The sequence below is a fragment of the Manis javanica genome, chromosome 4, assembly GCF_040802235.1.
Source record: "Manis javanica isolate MJ-LG chromosome 4, MJ_LKY, whole genome shotgun sequence".
Classification (NCBI taxonomy): Eukaryota; Metazoa; Chordata; class Mammalia; order Pholidota; family Manidae; genus Manis; species Manis javanica.
Window position 1 is genome coordinate 88,213,172 of NC_133159.1, and position 19,241 is coordinate 88,232,412.

Consider the following 19,241-nt stretch of genomic DNA (forward strand, 5'->3'; position numbering starts at 1 on the left):
CTTCTGAAGAAGACTAAGCAGCATATTGGAGTTATTTCCATTTGCTTTTATTCTAGATTTTTTTTCTTTCACATCCAAGAAAAATTATTAAAAGGCATTCCGATAAACTGAGCAATCACTGCCTTTTTTCCTCTTCATGCACCTATAATCCTCAAGTTGGTTAAGACTAGGGATTCTGATGGGGAGTTTTGTTAGGAAAGTGAGTTACGGCTATTCAGAGACCTAATAACTTTCTCATGATTATCTTGGGATTTTGGTTTCTTTGATGTTTCTTTCATCCTCAAAGATGGGGGCTGCTGCTGGACAGAGATATGCGTAATAGGCTGGCCTGAAGGACTGAATATACACCCAGGGAAGCTGAGAAAGATAGCTTCCTTTAGGGTTTTTGATGAAATTTTAGGAAACATCCACAGTCCTGATCAAGGCATAGCTGTATGTCTGCAGAATATCAGTTTTAAAGAGAAAAAATAAAGTTATTTAGTTCTAAAGAATTAGCAGTTAGGGTATATTCTGGCAAATAATTAAACCTCTCTGTCTCTCTGTCACACATACACACACGCACACACACACGCACACACACATCACCTACATGTGTATATACATCACTGATTGTTCTTGACCCAAAGGCAGAAGGAATATGTACCAAGAGTGTTTATCCCAGAGGATGATGATTATAGAGGATAAGGAAGCCCTATCTTTTCTCACAGGATTGAAAGGTAAAATTAAATTCCATTTAGTACAGTGTGGATATATTGTATCCTAATAGTAGTAATATTTATACTTATATTCTCTGTTTTTTCTTACTTAATGGTTCCTAGTTAAAATGATATACTCTGCAACTTTTTTCTTTTCCCTTAAACAAATCAATTCTTATATCTCTATTGATACCATATCTTAATAATACTTATTTGATTAAATATTAAATAATTTTCATTTGTACTGAATTGACCTAATGTGACACTTATTGGTGAGATGTAATTATAAAACAGTAGGCAATTTTTACCATACATACAGTTAGACCACATATCAAATACTTCATTTTATTCATAAATTTAAATTATCTTTAAAGTTTTATTGTTTATTGTGTCACAATTAATGGCTCCAATATTATGAATATGCAAAATAAATGTCAAATTTGTCTAATTCAATTAGTTGAGATATACTTCTATGCTTTAATTTTGTCACAATAAAATAGTGTTTCTTTTCTATCTTATTGTAGGTATATTAATTGAATAACCAGTTCATTGTTAACCAGACATGCTACATGCCTTGAATACCTAATTTACTCTTCATAGCAATGAGGAGGCTACCATTCTTCTCATTTTACTTAGGAGAGAAAAATAAGATTTGACTATCTTTTCCAATTTTCCAATTTTTCCTTGGGATTTATCTTGGGATAAATAATTTCTAAATGCAACCAACTATTTTTTTTTTTACTCAGCCTGGATAAATGAATGAAAAGAATTCTCCCCCAGTCTTGCTCATAAAGATTATTTTCTTTCAATTCTGTTTCTAATTTCAAAACATAAATAAATATACTCTGCTTATTAGGAAGCATTTTAACTAAGAAGCATTAAGTAAGGTTTAAAACACAAACTGTTGTAAAATGCACTGCCCGGAATCTACATGAAATGCTCTAAAGAAATCAATGATCTGTATATTTTTGTTTTTGTCATACTATTAAAATATCTTATTAATTACTCACCTGTCTCTTCTGACTGCTGATATATAGACTATGTTGGTTTAAAAGCAAGCTTGACTGATTAAGTATTAAAACTTAGCCTCAACCCACAACTTGTAAGCTTGAAATTTTAAATGTTATATAGTAGATTTTTGGGGTTTATATGCTTTTATTTATTTAGATTTGTTTAAAGGAGTCTTTGGCAAGAATTTCATGAAATAAATATGTGCACTTATATCAATTGCTTTATTTATCTTTCATTTGCATTTTAAATTACATTTACTTACTTGTTACATTTTTTATTAAGCACTTATTGATATACACTCTTATGAAGGTTTCACATGAAAAAATAATGTGGTTACTACATTTACCCATATTATCAAGTTCCCACCCATACCCCAATGCAGTCACTGTCCATCAGTGTAGTAAGATGCCACGGATTCACTGTTTGCCTTTTCTCTGCTACACCGTTTTCCCCGTGATCCCCCACACCATGTGTACTAAACAAAATACCCTTCAATCCCCTTCTCCCTCCCTCACAACCTGCTCTCCCACACCCCTCCCCTTTGGTAACCACTAGTCCCTTCTTGGAGCCTGTGAGTCTGCTGCTATTTTGTTCCTTCAGTTTTGCTTCGTTGTTATACTCCACAAATGAGGGAAATCATTTGGCAGTTGTCTTTCTTCACTTGACTTATTTCACTGAGCATAATATCCTCCATCTCCATCCATGTTGTTGCAAATGGTAGGATTTGTTTCTTTCTTACAGCTGAATAGTATTCCATTGTGTATATGTACCACATCTTCTTTATCCTTTCAGCTACTGATGGACACTTAGGTTGCTTCCATATCTTGGTTATTGTAATTAGTGCTGCAATAAACATAGGGGTGCATATGTCTTTTTGAGTCTGAGAAGTATTCTTTGGGTAAATTCCAAGGAGTGGGATTCCCGGGTCAAATGGTATTTCTATTTTTAGTTTTTTGAGGAACCTCCATATGGTTTTCTACAGTGGTTGAACTAGCTTACATTCCCACCAGCAGTATAGGAGGGTTCACCTTTCTCTGCATCCTAACCAGCATTTGTAGTTCTTAGTCTTTTCAATGCTGGCCATCCTTACTGGTGAGAGGTGCTATCTCATTGTGGCTTTAATTTGCATTTCCCTGATGATTAGTGATGTGGAGCATCTTTTCATGTGCTTCTTTGCCATCTGAATTTCTTCTTTGGACAATTGTCTCTTCATATCCTCTGCCCATATTTTAATTGGGTTATTTGCTTTTTGGGTGTTGAGGCATGTAAGTTCTTTATATATTTTGGATGTTAACCCCTTGTCAGATATGTCATTTAAAAATATTCTTCCATACTGTAGGATACCTTTTTGTTCTGTTGATGGTGTCCTTTGCAGTACAGAAACTTTTTAGTTTATGTAGTCCCATGAGTTAATTTTTGCTTTTGTTTCCCTTTCTCAAGGAGATGCGTTCAGGAAGAAGTTGCTCATGCTTATCTCCAGGAAATTTTTGCCTTTGTTGTCTTCTAAGAGTTTTATGGTTTCATGACTTACATTCAGGTCTTTGATTCATTTCGAGTTTACTTTTGTGTCTGGGTTAAACAATAATCCAGTTTCATTCTCTTGCATGTAGCTGTCCAGTTTTGGCAACACCAGTTGTTGAAGAGGCTGTCATTTCCCCACTGTATGTCCATAGCTCTTTTACCATATATTAATTGACCATATATGGTTGAGTTTATATCAGGGTTCTCTAGTCTGTTCCATTAGTCTATGATTCTGTTCTTGTGCCAGTACCAAATTGTCTTGATTACTGTGGCTTTGTAGTAGAGCTTGAAGTTGGGGAGCATAATGCCTCCAGCTTTATTCTTCCTTCTCAGCATTGCTTTGGCTATTTGGGGTCTTTTGTGCTTCCATATGAATTTTAGAACTATTTGTTCTAATTCTTTGAAGAATGCTGTTGGTATTTTGATAGGGATTGCACTGAATACGTATATTGCTTTAAGCAGGATTGCCATTTTGACAATATTAATTCTTCCTATCCATGTGCATGGGATGTGTTCCCATTTATTGGTATCTTCTTTAATTTCTCTCATGAGTGTCTTGTAGTTTTCAGAGTATCGTTCTTTCACTTCCTTGGTTAGGTTTACTCCTAGGTATTTTATTCTTTTTGATGCAATTGTGAATGGAATTGCTTTCCTGATTTCTCTCTCTGCTAGTTCATTGTTAGTATATAAGAATGCAACAGATTTCTGTGTATTAATTTTGTATCCTGCAACTTTGCTGAGTTCAGATATTGGATCTAGTAGTTTTGGAGTGGATTCTTTAGGGTTTTTTATGTACAATAACATGTCATCTGCAAACAGGGACAGTTTAACTTCTTCCTTGCCAATCTGGATGCCTTTTATTTCTTTGTGTTGTCTGACTGCCATGGCTAGGATCTCCAGTACTATGATGAATAGAAGTGGGGGAAGTGAACATCCTTGTCTTATTCCCGATCTTAAAGGAAAAACTTTCAGCTTCTAATTGCTAAGTATGATGTTGGCTGTGGGTTTGTCATATATGGCCTATATTATGTTGAGGCACTTTCCCTCTATACCTATTTTGTTGAGAATTTTTATCATGAATCGATGTTGAATTTTGACAAACGTGTTTTCAGCATCTATGGAGATGGTCATGATGTAATTTTTATCCTTCTTTTTCTTGATATGGTGGATGATGTTGATGGATTTTTGAATGGCTTGCATCCCTGGAAGAGATTCTACTTAATCATGATGGGTGATCTTTTTGATGTATTTTTGAATTCGGTTTGCTAATATTTTGTTGAATATTTTTACATCTATGTTCATCAGGTATATTGGTCTGTAATTTTCTTTTTTTGTGGTGTCTTTGCCTGGTTAGAGTATTAGAGTGATGCTACCCTCATAGAATGAGTTTGGAAGTATACCCTCTTCTTCTACTCTTTGGAGAACTTTAAGGAGGATGGGTATTAGGTCTTCACTAAATGTTTGATGAAATTCAGCATTGAAGCCATGTGTTCCAGGGGTTTGTTGTTAGGTAGGTTTTTGATTACCAGTTCAATTTTGTTGCTGGTAATTAGTCTGTTCAGATTTTCTGTTTCTTCCTTGGTCAGCCTTGGAAGGTTGCATTTTTCTAGAAAGTTGTGCATTTCTTTTAGGTTATCCAGTTTGTTAGCATGTAATTTTTCATAGTATTCTCTAATATACTTTGTATTTCTTTAGTGCCTGTAGTGATTTTTCCATTCTCATTTCTGATTCTGTTTATGTGTGCAGACTCTCTTTTTTTCTTGATAAGTCTGGCTAGCAGTTTATCTATTTTGTTTATTTTCTAGAAGAACCAGCTCTTGCTTTCATTGATTCTTTCTATTGTTTTATTTTTCTCGATTTTATTTATTTCTGCTCTAATCTTTATTATGTCCCTCCTTCAGCTGACTTTGGGCCTCATTTGTTCTTCTTCTTCTAGTTTCGTTAATTATGAGTTTAGACTGTTCATATGGGATTGTTCTTCTTTCCTGAAGTAAGCCTGTATTGCAATATATTTTCCTCTTGACATGGCCTTTGCTGTGACCTGCAGATTTTATGGTGTTGAATTATTGATGTCATTTGTCTCCATATACTGCTTGATCTCTATTTTTATTTGTTCATTGATCCATTGGTTATTTAGGAGCATATTTTGAAGCCTACATTGTTTGTGGGATTTTTCTTTTTTTTTTTTTTGCATAATTTATTTCTAGTTTCATACCTTTGTAGTCTGAGAAATTGGTTGGTACAATTTCAATCTTTTAGAATTTACTCAGGCTCTTTTTGTGGCCTACTATGTGATCTATTTTTGAAAATGTTCCTTGTGCACTTGAGAAGAATGTGTATTCTGCTGCTTTTGGGTGTAGAGTTCTGTACATGTCTGTTAGGTCCATCTGTTCTAATGTGTTGTTCAGTGCCTCTGTGTCCTTACTTATTTTCTGTCCAGTTGACCTGTCCTTCAGAGGGAGTAGAGTGTTGAAGTCTCTTAGAATGAATGCATTGCATTCTATTTCCCCTTTTAATTTTGTTAATTTTTGTTTCACATATGTAGGGGCTCCTGTGTTGGGCATATAGATATTTATAATCATTATATTGCCTTCTTGGATTGACCCCTTTATCATTATGTAATGTTGTTCTTTGTCTCTTGTGACTTTGTCTCTTGTTCTGTGTCTCTTGTGTCTATTTTGTCTGATACAAGTACTGCAACTCCTGCTTTTTTCTCCCTATTAGTTGCATGAAATCTTTTTCCATCTCTTCACTTTTAGGCTGTGTATGTCTTTCGGTTTAAAGTGAATCTCCTGTAGGCAGCATATAGACAGGTCTTGTTTTTTTATCCATTCAGTGATTCTATGTCTTTTGATTGGTGCATTCAGTCCATTTACATTTAGGATGATTATCAATAGGTGTGTACTTCTGTCATTGCAGGCTTTAGATTTGTGATTACGAAAAGTTCCTTACTGTCTAAGAGTCTAACTTAACTCACTTATTATGCTATTACAAACACAATCTAAAGGTTCTTTTTTTCTCCTCCTTTTTCTTCCTTCTCCATTCTTTATATATTAGGTATCATATTCTGTACTCTTTGTCTATCCCTTGATTGACTTTGGGGATAGTTGATTTAATTTTGTATTAGCTTAGTAATTAACTGTTCTACTTTCTTTACTGTGGTTTTATTACCTCTGGTGACAGCTATTCAACCTTAGGAACACTTCCATCTATAGCAGTCCCTCCAAAAATACACTGTAGAGAAGGTTTATGGGATGTAAATTCTCTCAGCTTTTGCTTATATGGAAATTGTTTAACCCCTCCTTCAAATTTAAATGCTAATCTTACCGAATAAAGTACTCTTGGTTCCAGGCCCTTCTGCTTCATTACATTAAATACATCATGCTCCCTTATGACCTGTAAGGTTTCTGCTGAGAAGTGTGATGATAGGCTGATGGGCTTCCTTTGTATGTGATCTTATTTCTCTCTCTGGCTGCTTTTAATAGTCTGTCATTATCCTTGATTTTTCCCATTTTAATTATTATATTTCTTAGTATTATCTTCCTTGGGTCCCATATATTGGGAGATCTGTGCACCTCCATAGCCTGAGAGACTATCTCTTTCCCCAGACTGGGAAAGTTTTCAGCATTACCTCCTCAGAGGCACTTTCCACCCCTTTTCTCTCTCTTCATCTTCTGTTACACCTATAATGTGAATATAGTTCCATTTGGATTAGTCACACAGTTTTCTCAATATTCTTTCATTCTTAGAGATCCTTTTTTCTCTCTGTGCCTCAGCTTCTTTATATTCCTCTTCTCTAATTTCTATTTCATTTATTGTCACCTCCACCATATCCAACCTGCTTTTAATACCCTCCATCGTGCTCTTCAATGATTGGATCTCCAACCAGAATTCATTCCTGAGTTCTTGAATATTTTTCTGTACGTCCATTAGCATGTTAATGATTTTAATTTGAAATCCCTTTCAGGAAGATTCATGAAATCAATTTCATTTGAATCTTTCTCAGGTGGTGTATTCATAATTTTACTTTGAACCAGGTTCCTTTAGCTTTTCATATTTGTATATGGCACTCTCTAGTGTCCAGAAGCTCTACTTTCTGGAGGTGCTGAGCCCCTGAAGCAATGTTGGGGGTTGCAGGGGAGTGGTATTGGTGCCGGGGGGGAGGAAAGAGCTGTTTTCTGCTTCCCAACTGCTATGCCTGCCTCCACTGCCAGAACCAGTGGCTGAACACACAGGTGTAAGCCTCTATACTTTGCATTTGTAGTTGCTGTAGATGGGGCTTTCCTCTTCCTGGCCTAACACCAGGGTAGGGTTTGCCAGTTTGCGAGCCAACTGTGGCTGGCTGGCAGAAAAGAGCAGTAGGTTGTATATCACAGAGAGGGTCCTTTGAGCTGTGTAGCCAGCCAGGGAGCTGGAGCGCCTGAAGATCAAGAAAGTTCCCAACTTGCTGGACACAGTGCACCTGGACAATTTTGTCTACCTGTCCTTTCTCCTGTGCAGTAAGCTGTGTGCAATCCTTGCCTTTTTAGTAGCCCTCTTTCTGTTAGGAAGTCTCTCAGACTGCCTGCCTTTCTCTTGTCCCAGAGCAGTCAGATAAGGATCCCTGCTTTCCAAAAATGGCTGGAATCTCAGTCTCTCCAGGTATTATCTGTGTTAGCTTTCCAATCCTCTTATTGTGAGAATACCATGAAAGTAACATGAAATGTAGGTTTGTGCTCCAGGAGCAGATCTCCAGAGTTAGGTATTCAGCAGTCCCGGGCCTCCACTCCCTCATCACTCTGTTTCTCTTCAACCCACCATTGAGCTGGGGAAAGGGAAAGGCTTGGGTTCCACTGGGCCACAGCTTTGGTATGTTACTCTGTTCCATGAGGTTTATTCTTTTTCCAGGTGTATGCAGTTTGGCACAGCCCTCTTTCCTGTTGCTCTTTCAGGATTAGTCATATTAATTATATTTTTTGTATTATATGAGGTTTTTGGAGGAAGCATCTCTCTCACCTCTCACTTTGCCATCTTTAATCCTTTCTTAAATTACATTTAAAAGGTAAAATAAAATAGCATTAGATTTCTGTTTTTGTAAAAACATCATTACTGTGTCATTCAATCCTCAACTTTTACCTGCAGTGAAGTTAAACAATTTCATTAAAACAACACTTTCTGAGGCTGACAAATATAATAGTAGACAACAATGAAATAAGCAAGGTCAAGCATAGGTTTTTCATGGGATTGAAGGTTACATTGCAGAAATCTGCATCCCAGGCACTATACTCATTTCTTTCAAATGTATTCAATAATCTTTCTTGTCCCTTCAAAATGTTATTTTCATAATGAGAGTTAATCACCAAATCAGCCAGTAAATCGATAGCATTCATCAATTTGACCTTTCTCTCACACATGTTTTTTAAGTTACTGGATACTGTGGTATATCCAGTCAGAAGTTCCGTCTGTCAGAATATAGAAATCTTGGTGACTGATGCCTCAAGAATATTGACTGAAAAATTGAGCAGCACCAACCTAATCTGGAAAATTTCTTCCACCAGTACCTGTGGAGATTTCACAAGGTTTTTATAAAAAGCTGAGTAATTACTAGAAAGTACTGAATCAACACAAATAGGATGGGAGTTTTATACATGAAAGGCCATTCCAGTTCAACTTTATACAATTCGATAGCTATAAAATATACACAGCAAAATTCTGATTGAAATATTTGTTTTTTTTTCTCAGAAAAGCTTATAATCTGATCTGGTCTGGGTGCCTCCTTTCCTAGTCTTCCATCCCTATTCCACTTTGGTTTGAACTGGCAAGACCCTGATAACATTTTATGGGAAGTCTTGATAATTTTGAAAAATTACTGCTTATTATTTATATGTTTATAAAGTTTATAGATTTTTTTTAAACATCATGTTGCTGTAGAGACTTTGGTTCCCTTAGACAATATGTAAAAAAGTCTGACTACTTATTTTGTTGTTGTATTCCATTAGTTTAGGTTCTTCAGGACAAAAGTCTCTGAAAATACTTTTGCAAATTTAAAATTACGAAGTTGCTTCCAGAGTCAAAAGAAAATGTGATAAGTATTTTATTGATCACTTTTTCTGATTTGTTTTAGAGAAAAGAATCAGATCCCATATAGAATCCCCTCTACAACCCCCAAAAATAATACAAACAACCAGAATTACTTTCTGGGATTCTGCTCAACCCTGTCCCCATCCTGTGTAAGTGGATATCTTGTCTAGACTATTTAACCTACTCTTGTGGGGCTACTCATAGTTTACCTGGAGTACTGAGGCTCTTCAGAGTTGCACAATCCTATTCAATAGTGGAGAAATAAAAGAGAGAAACATAAATTCTACATCAAGCCTTACACAAAAGTAAGTAAATTTTTTTAATGTGAGCATTAAAACAGATATTTCATACTTAAGTATAACTGAGATTTTTCTTGTGGAGTAATTGTGAAGACCTTGTGCTAATCTGAATACTGCTATGGGTGCCTATGCTGTATGTAGGCCAAATATCAGGCTTTTTTCTATTCCAACTATATCTCTGTGTGCTCAAATACTTTCAGATGCAAAGCTGGTATAGTAATGTTAACCTCTGTGAAATGTTCATCTAGCTTCCTTTTTTCTTTACATACCAATCATACATGTCTTTATTTACAAATGTTTCTATATATCTATCAACCTGCTAATGCTACAAGTAAGGCATGACATCTGGTCACAATTGACTCAGAATTTAAGGACATATAAAAAAATTTAAATCACTGTGTGTATTTCAGTGATATGGTCCTTTGTATTGTTCTTATTTAGCCAACTCAGAGAAGTGCTCCATATCCCATTAGTTTTCAATAAATACATTAATCAAAAATATAATATAAATACAGTAATGAAATAGAAGTACATACTTAACATTGGAGCACTGAAGAGGAACAAATGAATTGCCTAAGGGTTTCAGGATGGTTTTAAATTTCAGTTGAGAGATGAAGAGAAGTATAAAACAATAAAACTAGACAAGGGGAAATAATAACACACTGAGTTAGGGTCACAGGTGTGTCCTAGATTACTATATCAAATGAACCTCAAGTACAAATTTTGACACTATGCCAAAAATATATCACAGGATGAGAATCTTAGTCAAATGATAAACCAATTCATAACTAACCATTTTCTTCAGATTAACCTAGTCATTTCTGATAGCCAATGACTAATTACATTTTTGATGTGGTTTGTAGTGAGAGGAAATGGAGTGGAGATGGTCAGAATAAAACATTATAGTTATTATTTGCAGTGGGTTGAGTATAAAGCTAATTGGCAATATTTTCTATGGTTTTCCATTTCTAAAAGTTTTAAAAAAGAAAATGTTTATTTATTTAAAAAATAAAGCATTACATTTTAAAAGATTTTGAAAATAAGTGTTATGTACTCCTTCTTATCCAGAGTTTAATACATATAAATCCTTAATAAGTACACATTAAGCTATAATGTTTCAGCCCCTTTGTTGAATATGATTTCTAAAAGTTAAGGAAAAATTATGTTGGCCTTGTAAAGTAAGCCTCACAATTATTATTTATGATTTGGGTTCACAGATTTTTTTAATTAAAATTGGAGGTCTTTTTTTATTTTAGACATACAGTCTAAATCTCAGGATGAAAATCTGTCTTAGCTGCAAAAATTGAGAGTAAAGTGTACCCTGTGGATTTATAAAATCCTTAACATTGCTGGTTTTCAGATGTTTAATTTCAGCAGCTCCAGTCAGCAAAAGGAGTGAATAAAAAATAGGATATTATTATCTGTAAGGAAAATGTCAAACAGTAGTGAAGATAATAAGGAATAACTGAAGATTTGAACAGTTCATGTGTGAAATGGCTTAGAATGATAGAGGCTTTTGGTAGTAGCTAAAAGTTGCTATTGAATAAATAGCATTCACCAAACAGTATATGAAGACTGTGTGGGAACTGAAAGTGACTGAGAAGTCATGCCTCTAGAGGCACTAGGATTACTGAATGCAATTTTAAGTCAACCACAAGGTTGGAATAACAAATACACAGCCAGTAATAGGTTTGAATTATATAAATTATGTACCTGGAAGCCACACCTTTTGGATTCTCAAATTTTCTAACCATTTTTAGATGTAGACTGACTTTTTGGTAAGGGTTATTTTTCATGGGTTTATACAAAAGCCCAGAGTGAAGCTGTGGGGCAACACCAGGAAGTACGTGGGGGTTGGAATGGGCCTGTCAGGAATGACATTGCATACAATCAATGTGCAGAGAGTTACTGGGGAAAATGCTGGATGAAACAAAGCTCTTTATTTATTTCATTTATTTGTTTAGTCACGTTTTTCTTTTTTCCATAAAACATTTTAAGTAGCTTAAAACATGCATTTGTATCTACAGGATTTTTAAAATAAATGAAAAATCAAAAGAATAAACATATTAAAGAGCAATTATGAAGTCAGGATCAGAGAGATTAATATGTTAGTCCACAGCATGAATCTGTCTCTGAGTTTTAGCAAACAGTGCAAAGGAGAATATGTTTACTTAGATGACTGACATTGTCATGAGATTTTTAATGCCATATTTATCATATGTAGCAATCACATTCCTAACACTAGTACTTATGTATGTATTTTTTCATATGGAAAAGACAGTATGGAACATAGTGAAGATCCTCAAAATCTTTACAGGTTCAATAACAGACAGATAAGATGATATATAAAAGCAAAGTGGCATATTGTTGGACTGTATACTATGTGGTTCGCTATTTGAGTTTGCAGTTTTGGCTATTATTTATAAGGCTTCTATAAAAATTTGTGTTGAAGAAGCAACATACAAAATAGTTCACAGTCAATTTAATACCACATATTTTAGAGAATATGCCCAGGTCATTAAAAAGCTTATTTGTATATGTGTAGTCATTACACCCTTATGAAAATGGTTAAAAATTTAAGACAACATCAACAAACACAGATTATAAAATGCTGACTGGGAAAGCAGAGCAACTAAAGCACTCAACTCACATGCTGATAGGAATACCAAAGGGTACAGTCAGGTCAGCTGTCCCGGTAGGTTTTTATACAGTCAAACATATACTTACCATATGTCCTAACTATCACAAGAAAAAAAGAGCATATATCCACACAAATTTTTTATGAAGCCTTATAAATAATAGCAAAAAACTGCAAACTCACATGTTCATTAATTGATGAGTGTATATATACATTGTTGTATTTTCATACAATAGTGCCCTGTTCAGCAATAGAAAGGAACAGATTGCAGATACATCATGCTCAGTAGAAGCCAAACACAGAAATTGCCTACTGTAAGAGTTCACTTTTGTGACATTTTGGAAGAGGCGAACTATAGAACAGAAGTCAGGTCAGTGGTTATCACGGACTAGGGATGAGGAATGTAGTTAACCTTAAGTGATACAAAGAAACTTCTGGGTGCAATGGAAATATTCTTTATTTCCATGGTGGTAGTCATACAGAAACCTGTGCGCCTTTGTCTAAACTCATCAAAGTGTATACCTAAAAGTGGTGAATTTTTCTGTGTGCATATTATACCTTGATAAACAAGAGTTTAAAACCATCACTTGCAAAATCATAAAAGGATCAAATACATGTGAATAATATATGCCAGAAAATAAATTAAGGAAGACCTAACTAATGTTTTGGGAGGCTTAAAATTGTTAAATTGCTTATCCTTTTCAAACTGATCTTGAAATTCAGCACAATCCACTCAAAATTCTAGAAATATCTTTTTTGTTTTACCTATGAGTGTGGCAATGGCATGGTAGGTATGAAAAGATGATTCTAGAATTTATATGGAAATAGAAAATTTTTAAATTTTAGAAAATCCTGAAGATAAAGAAGAGCAACACTGAAGGACTTATACATGAAAATATTAATAACTATTATAAAGCTACAGCAATTAAAGTAGTATGACATTCATTCAAAGATAGTTAGATTGCAGGAGCAGAATTGAGAACCCAGAAAAGCCCCACACATATATGGCTGTCTGACTACAAAATGATACAAGTACAATATATTTGGGAAATGATGGTCTTTTCAACAGATAATGCTGGATCAATGAGTATATAAATATATATATATATATATATATATATGAACAAATTCAGTTTGACTTTATCTCACACCAAACAAAAAATAATAATTTCCAGATAATTCACAGACCTAGATGTGAAAGGTTAAACATAGAGCTTTAATAAAAAAATACAGGAAAATAACTTCATATATGTGCAGATATTTCTTCAATATGATACAATAAAGACAAACAATAAAACATACATTGATAAAAAAAACCAAAGCTATGAAGGCCTACCCAATAAAAGGCATCATTAAGAGAGTGAAAAGGTAAATCACTGATGGGAAAATGATATTTTCACCAAATGTATTGTTTTAGAAAAACCCTTGCAACAAGTATACCTATAAATCCATAAGAAAAATACAAACAAAACAATTGACTATGAAGGAACCAAATTATGGCAAAAAGAATGCAAGGTGTTGCTCAACATCATTAATCATTTACAAAATGCAAATAATCATAACACAAAAGTCACAAAAAAATTTCAGCAACCTGGATTAAATTAGAAACAATTGCAATAAAGGAAAGGAATGATATGGAGCAACTGGAATTTTCCCAACTTGCTCACAAAAGTGTAAACTGGTGTAACCAATTTGTGTCTCTTATTGAGACTGATAATAGGATGATCTAATACCCAAGGAAGACAAAAATGTGATGTATCTATTCCATATATTAGAGAAAAAAGAACTTTAGAGTATGTATTCATTTATGTGCCTAATATATGTATCTGAAAATAAATGAAAACAACTGATATAAATAAGACTTACCAAAAGTATATCTAGAAGTTATATACACACTGATTTTGTAAAAAACAAAAACAAAAATCCACAAACTAAAACATAAAATATGTAGAGTTTCAATTAGTAAAAATAAGCACTGGTGTAATGCCAATTAATTTCTGGGAAACTTGCTTTTTGGTAGTTCACCTCTGAAGTCTCCAGTTATTTCACCAAACTAGCAGCTAAAAAAATCATACTGACAGTGGCTCCTCTGCAAGTGATTTAAAATACTTTGGGCCGCACAGCAGAGTTAGAAATGACCACATGTAACCCATCCAGGGAGCCAAGGAATTCCATAAACAGTTTGTAAATCATATGAAGGTTTTACTAGACTGTGGCCAAGGCCCATGAGTCATGCTCTTTATGTCTTTGTGTATTATATTCTCCAAGTATGCCTAGAGACAAGTTACTGCTTTATCCTTATGAGACTCAAAACATTATACATCAAGTAACTGGTATATAGGTTCTTAAATCCCATGGGACAGATCTCAGGAGAAAACCAAAATGTGATTAGAGAAAATTCCAGACTAGATGGTCATAATCATAACAACTAGTAAATGATCACTCATCACAATGAACTTTATATCATCTATGTGAGGAAAAATATTTGTATTTTATTTCCAAAGCTTTTATTAGTTTGTTTTTAGAAAGTGTACCCAATAAAAAAAACTAACCATATAGTCAAGGCCCTGCACCTCACAGAAGAAAAAGAAAAAAAAATTCTTTAAATTGTATACCTAAACATAAGAAAGATTTCTATCTTTATTTATGCATTTCATGTAGCAACTGACAGCTGTCTTTCACTTTTTAAAATCTTAAATGTAATAATGGCAAAATCAGTCTCTTTGTATTTAGCCATATGCAATAAAAGGCAAGGAATCAATTTATGTTATAAACCACTGTGAAGCTAGCACCTGGGGACCACCCCTAGCATTTTACGTGGCTTAAAAAACTGTAATACGCTTCTGTATCAGGAGTTACAAGTTGTCAACTTTATCTGGCTGCACCTTGATAAAGGGATTAAAAATGCATTTTGAGACTCATACTTAACACAGAATTTAAAATAATGCTTGGCTATTATTTTTAGTCCAAGTAGTGGCTGGATGAATTTACTTATTCAGCATTTCTGTTGTGACATCATTATGAAGTAATGGCTAAAGTGACCAGAGACCTGAGAAATAAATACTAATCTAGAAAGAACTAAATCAAAGCCTTTCATGGTATGTAGTCAAGAATGAGTATTGTGAATGATATAAACAACTTAGAAATGTGAAGAATGAATCATGCAAAGGTCTTTTAGGTGTTTTATGTAAAATGTTTTAAATTTTAAAAGTCCTCTGTGGTGAGTAAAAGATCACCGCAATTGTTTTTGGATTTAAAGGAGGACATATTCTGTACATCAAATGTAACTTTATGCTGTAATTATATTTGCAGATCTGGCAAGGGCAAATTTTAAAAAGGGCAAACAGCTGCATGCAGAAATATGTTATTTGAATTTCTAAAACGACATCAAATTGTACCTATATTTTGGGAATCTACTTTAAAAACTGAAAAGTTACATTCATTTAAACTTGGAAAATTCAAGGACACACATGTATGCACACATGCTAGTCCAACCACTGGGAGACAATATCTTCCAATGTTTAGTTGCATGTATTTTCAACCCCTTCTCCCTGCATACAAAATAAGTTGTTATATTAAAATTTACTTTTTTTCTTATTTCTAAAGTAACAAACTGAAGGAACAATGGAGAAGCAAAAAGAAGAAAATCCGTTTAATGCATAATCTCATTCAGAAAACTTTGTTTTTGTCTGTTGCATAGTACCTTAAAAATTTATATATACTTTAATGTTAATAATAACACTAAGGTAAATATATACATGTTATTTTTTAAAATTTACATATATAAACTTTTCATAAAGAGCTTAACATAATTAATAATTAACATTAATCCCCATCTTTTTGGGGGGGCTTACAATTTATTAGATTAATCTATTCCTGCCTTAAATGCCTTAGCTGGAGATAAGTTTTTGTCATCTGCTTTTCTTTTCTTCCTTCGGTCCATTCAAAGAATCCTGGTTTTACCTATCAGTTCTATTACTTAACCTTCTATCAAATTCATTCATTCTTTTACCATTCCTTCTACTTTCTTGAAGATTTGTTCTTTTTGTTTGCTTTCTAAGATCTTGGTTTTATGTTCAGTTAGTTTATTATTTTACTTTTAAAAATCATTATTTTTTAAATTATTTCATTTCTTTTGTGTAATCTTTAAAGATGAGAAATTTTTATCAAGTGCAACTTGATCTTAATACCAGAAATAGTGTATGTATGTATATGTGTGTACATATATGTATGTATACATACATCTTTTTCAAGTATGTGTGTGTATATTCACTTCCCCCGTGCCTTGGGATTTTAATTTGATGCTCCTAATTAAAATGGTAAAAATTGAGAGGAGGGAATTTTACTTGGCAAATTCAAAAAAATGTTTTTTGAGTACATTTCAACTCTGTGGTGGCTGTGCAATGACCACAGACAGCTAAATTGGGAAAACAAGCATGGTGTATTGTAATCCATGCAAAGATTCGGACATTTGCACTAAACTTTTCTGTGGCAATAACTTTCTGAATCCTCTGCAGTTATTGTAATACTGAACCACAACCTTCAAAATGTGTAAAAAAATATCTCCAATTGTTCTGTTGTTTTCAGGAAGTTCTTAATGTAAGGTGAATGTGTAATAGTAATTAGAACCTACTGTAATACCATTTGTGCATAAGACATCAATATTGTGAAAATTCAGAAGAACCTATAGAAATGAATCCACATGGATTTACTACTTGGGAAGTTTAAAAGTTGTAATAGTAAAACAGTTTTTCTATTGATTCTTGATATAAATGCTTTGTATTTTCTGACATTTTAGGTTGCTTTGAGGGATTTTAAGGTAATGAAACACTCTGGTAATGGATTAAATGGACTTATGGTCACTACTCAAAATTGTATGTGGGGCAACAATTAGAATAGAATAGCACCAATAAAACCATTATAATGGGAGAAAGACCTGTGCTCAAAAGAAGGAACTTGATGAAATGGAGGGTTGCATTTAGGCCTATAAAAATGAAAATTAGGAAAATTTTAAGAAGAGCCTTAAAAGCCAGTAGTTTTCAAATTTTCCTTTCAATTTCCATGCACTAAAGAGTGTTAGGGGATTCGGTCTGTGATCCAAGATGACCCATGCTTTTAGATTCTCTACTTGTCCATTAGAAGTAGGATTGCCAGAGAAAACACAGGATGTCTGGTTACACTGGAATTTCAGATAAACAACAGCTTTTGTTTTAGTGTAAGTATGTACCAACTATTGCATGTATTTTTATTTGCTAAATCTGACAATGGGTAACTGGAGGTAGATTGGCATTTATTTTCCTTTTCAAGTAAAAATATAGATTATTCTGGCAGAGAGGAGCATTTGGACTTTAACAATTTGGAGAAAATTCGGGGATCCATGGGTGAAGGAGCAAAAAGAAGGAGGAAATGGAAGCTTCTGAACATTCACCAGCAATGGAATTTGAATGCATGAGTTGGGTATGACAAGATAGAACACCAAAAGAAGAAGAGAAAGGAAATGGAGGCTTCCAAACATTCATCAGCAGTGAAATCTGAGTGCATAAATTGTCTATGACAATATATAGCGTGGTATGGCAATCCCGAGTGGTGAAAAGGATTTTGGGAAAATTGTCAGGTCACTATGCTGTATACTCGAAACCAACATAATCTTGTATATCAACTATACTTTACTTTAAGAAAAAATAAATTGGCTATATGTGCTCTTGCCCTGGAAGCCTCTTGCTCTGTCACTGCAATAGCCTGAACAGCCTCTAATATCACCTTACCCATTACCAGTAGCATTAAGAGAAAACTCTGTGCTGTACCCTAGCGCCCAGATTTTGGCTCCTTAAAAGGAAGCAGGGCTCCTTGGAGGGTAGCGGGTACCAAGTCTTGGGGCAGGAGAAAGCAAGATGAGCCTGGAACATCTTGCCATTTACAGAAGTGAAAATGCTGACTGGGGGTACAAAGGATAAGAAGACCTGCAGAAGAGTCTCACAAGGAAGACTTAATGAGCATTAAAAAAGAGGCCCATCTGAAGAAGTCTCTCACTGGGCAAAGAGCGAGACTCAAGCATCAGAAAATAAAACTAGCAACAACCCTAATGCACTGGAATAGTTGAGACCATTTTAAAAAAGATAGATTCGTGATAATACTAAGAAAGGAATACTAATAATATTATGTGATAATACTAATAAGTAAAGCATGCAAAAGGATGTTTGTAAAGCACACAAGTATTTCCCATATTGTCTATAAAAATGCTATATATTGATCAATCCAACTTAATGCAACTCTAATTATCCTCAACTTTTTGTAAAAGAAGTTAACACAAATGGTGGAGATGTGTGGACTCCACGATTAACTGAGATATAAGGAAGCATTATTTTTATGGGTGAATGTTGAACCACTGTGCTGTGTGTTTGAACCATCATACACTGTATGTCAATGGTACTTTAATAATAACAATTAAAACAGAAGCATCAGTTATAACCTGGAAAGATAAAGATGTGGAGAAATGCAAAGGTGAGCTGCTCTCTGTAAGGAGGGAAATACAAGACAGGTATGATGTGATAAGTGGGAGTGGTATTCTTTACAATAAAAATATAGTGTTTTGGAATTTGAGAATCTGTTGAGTTAAAGATTTTAAAGTTTTTAAAAAATAAAAATGAAAAAGCAAAAAAATAAAAAAATATATATACATAAAAAATGTTTCGCCTGTTATACTACAAGAAACAAAATGTTATAAATTTGTGGGCTTAACAAGATTTCTTGGTTAGTGAACCAGATGAAAATACACATAAGGAGGAGGATGCTAGATCATTTCCATTTTTGTCATCACATACTGAACTTGCATGCTCAAGAGTGTATAAATAAATAAATAAATAAATAAATAAATAGGGCAAACAAAAACCTATACAGCTCACATACTGTATAATCATTCATGAAATGAGAGAATTTTGATTTCAAAGTATTTGATGATTAGAACTTTTTTATAGTGAGGTTATCACCCACTCTAGGTCAAAGCAATAATCTATTCTA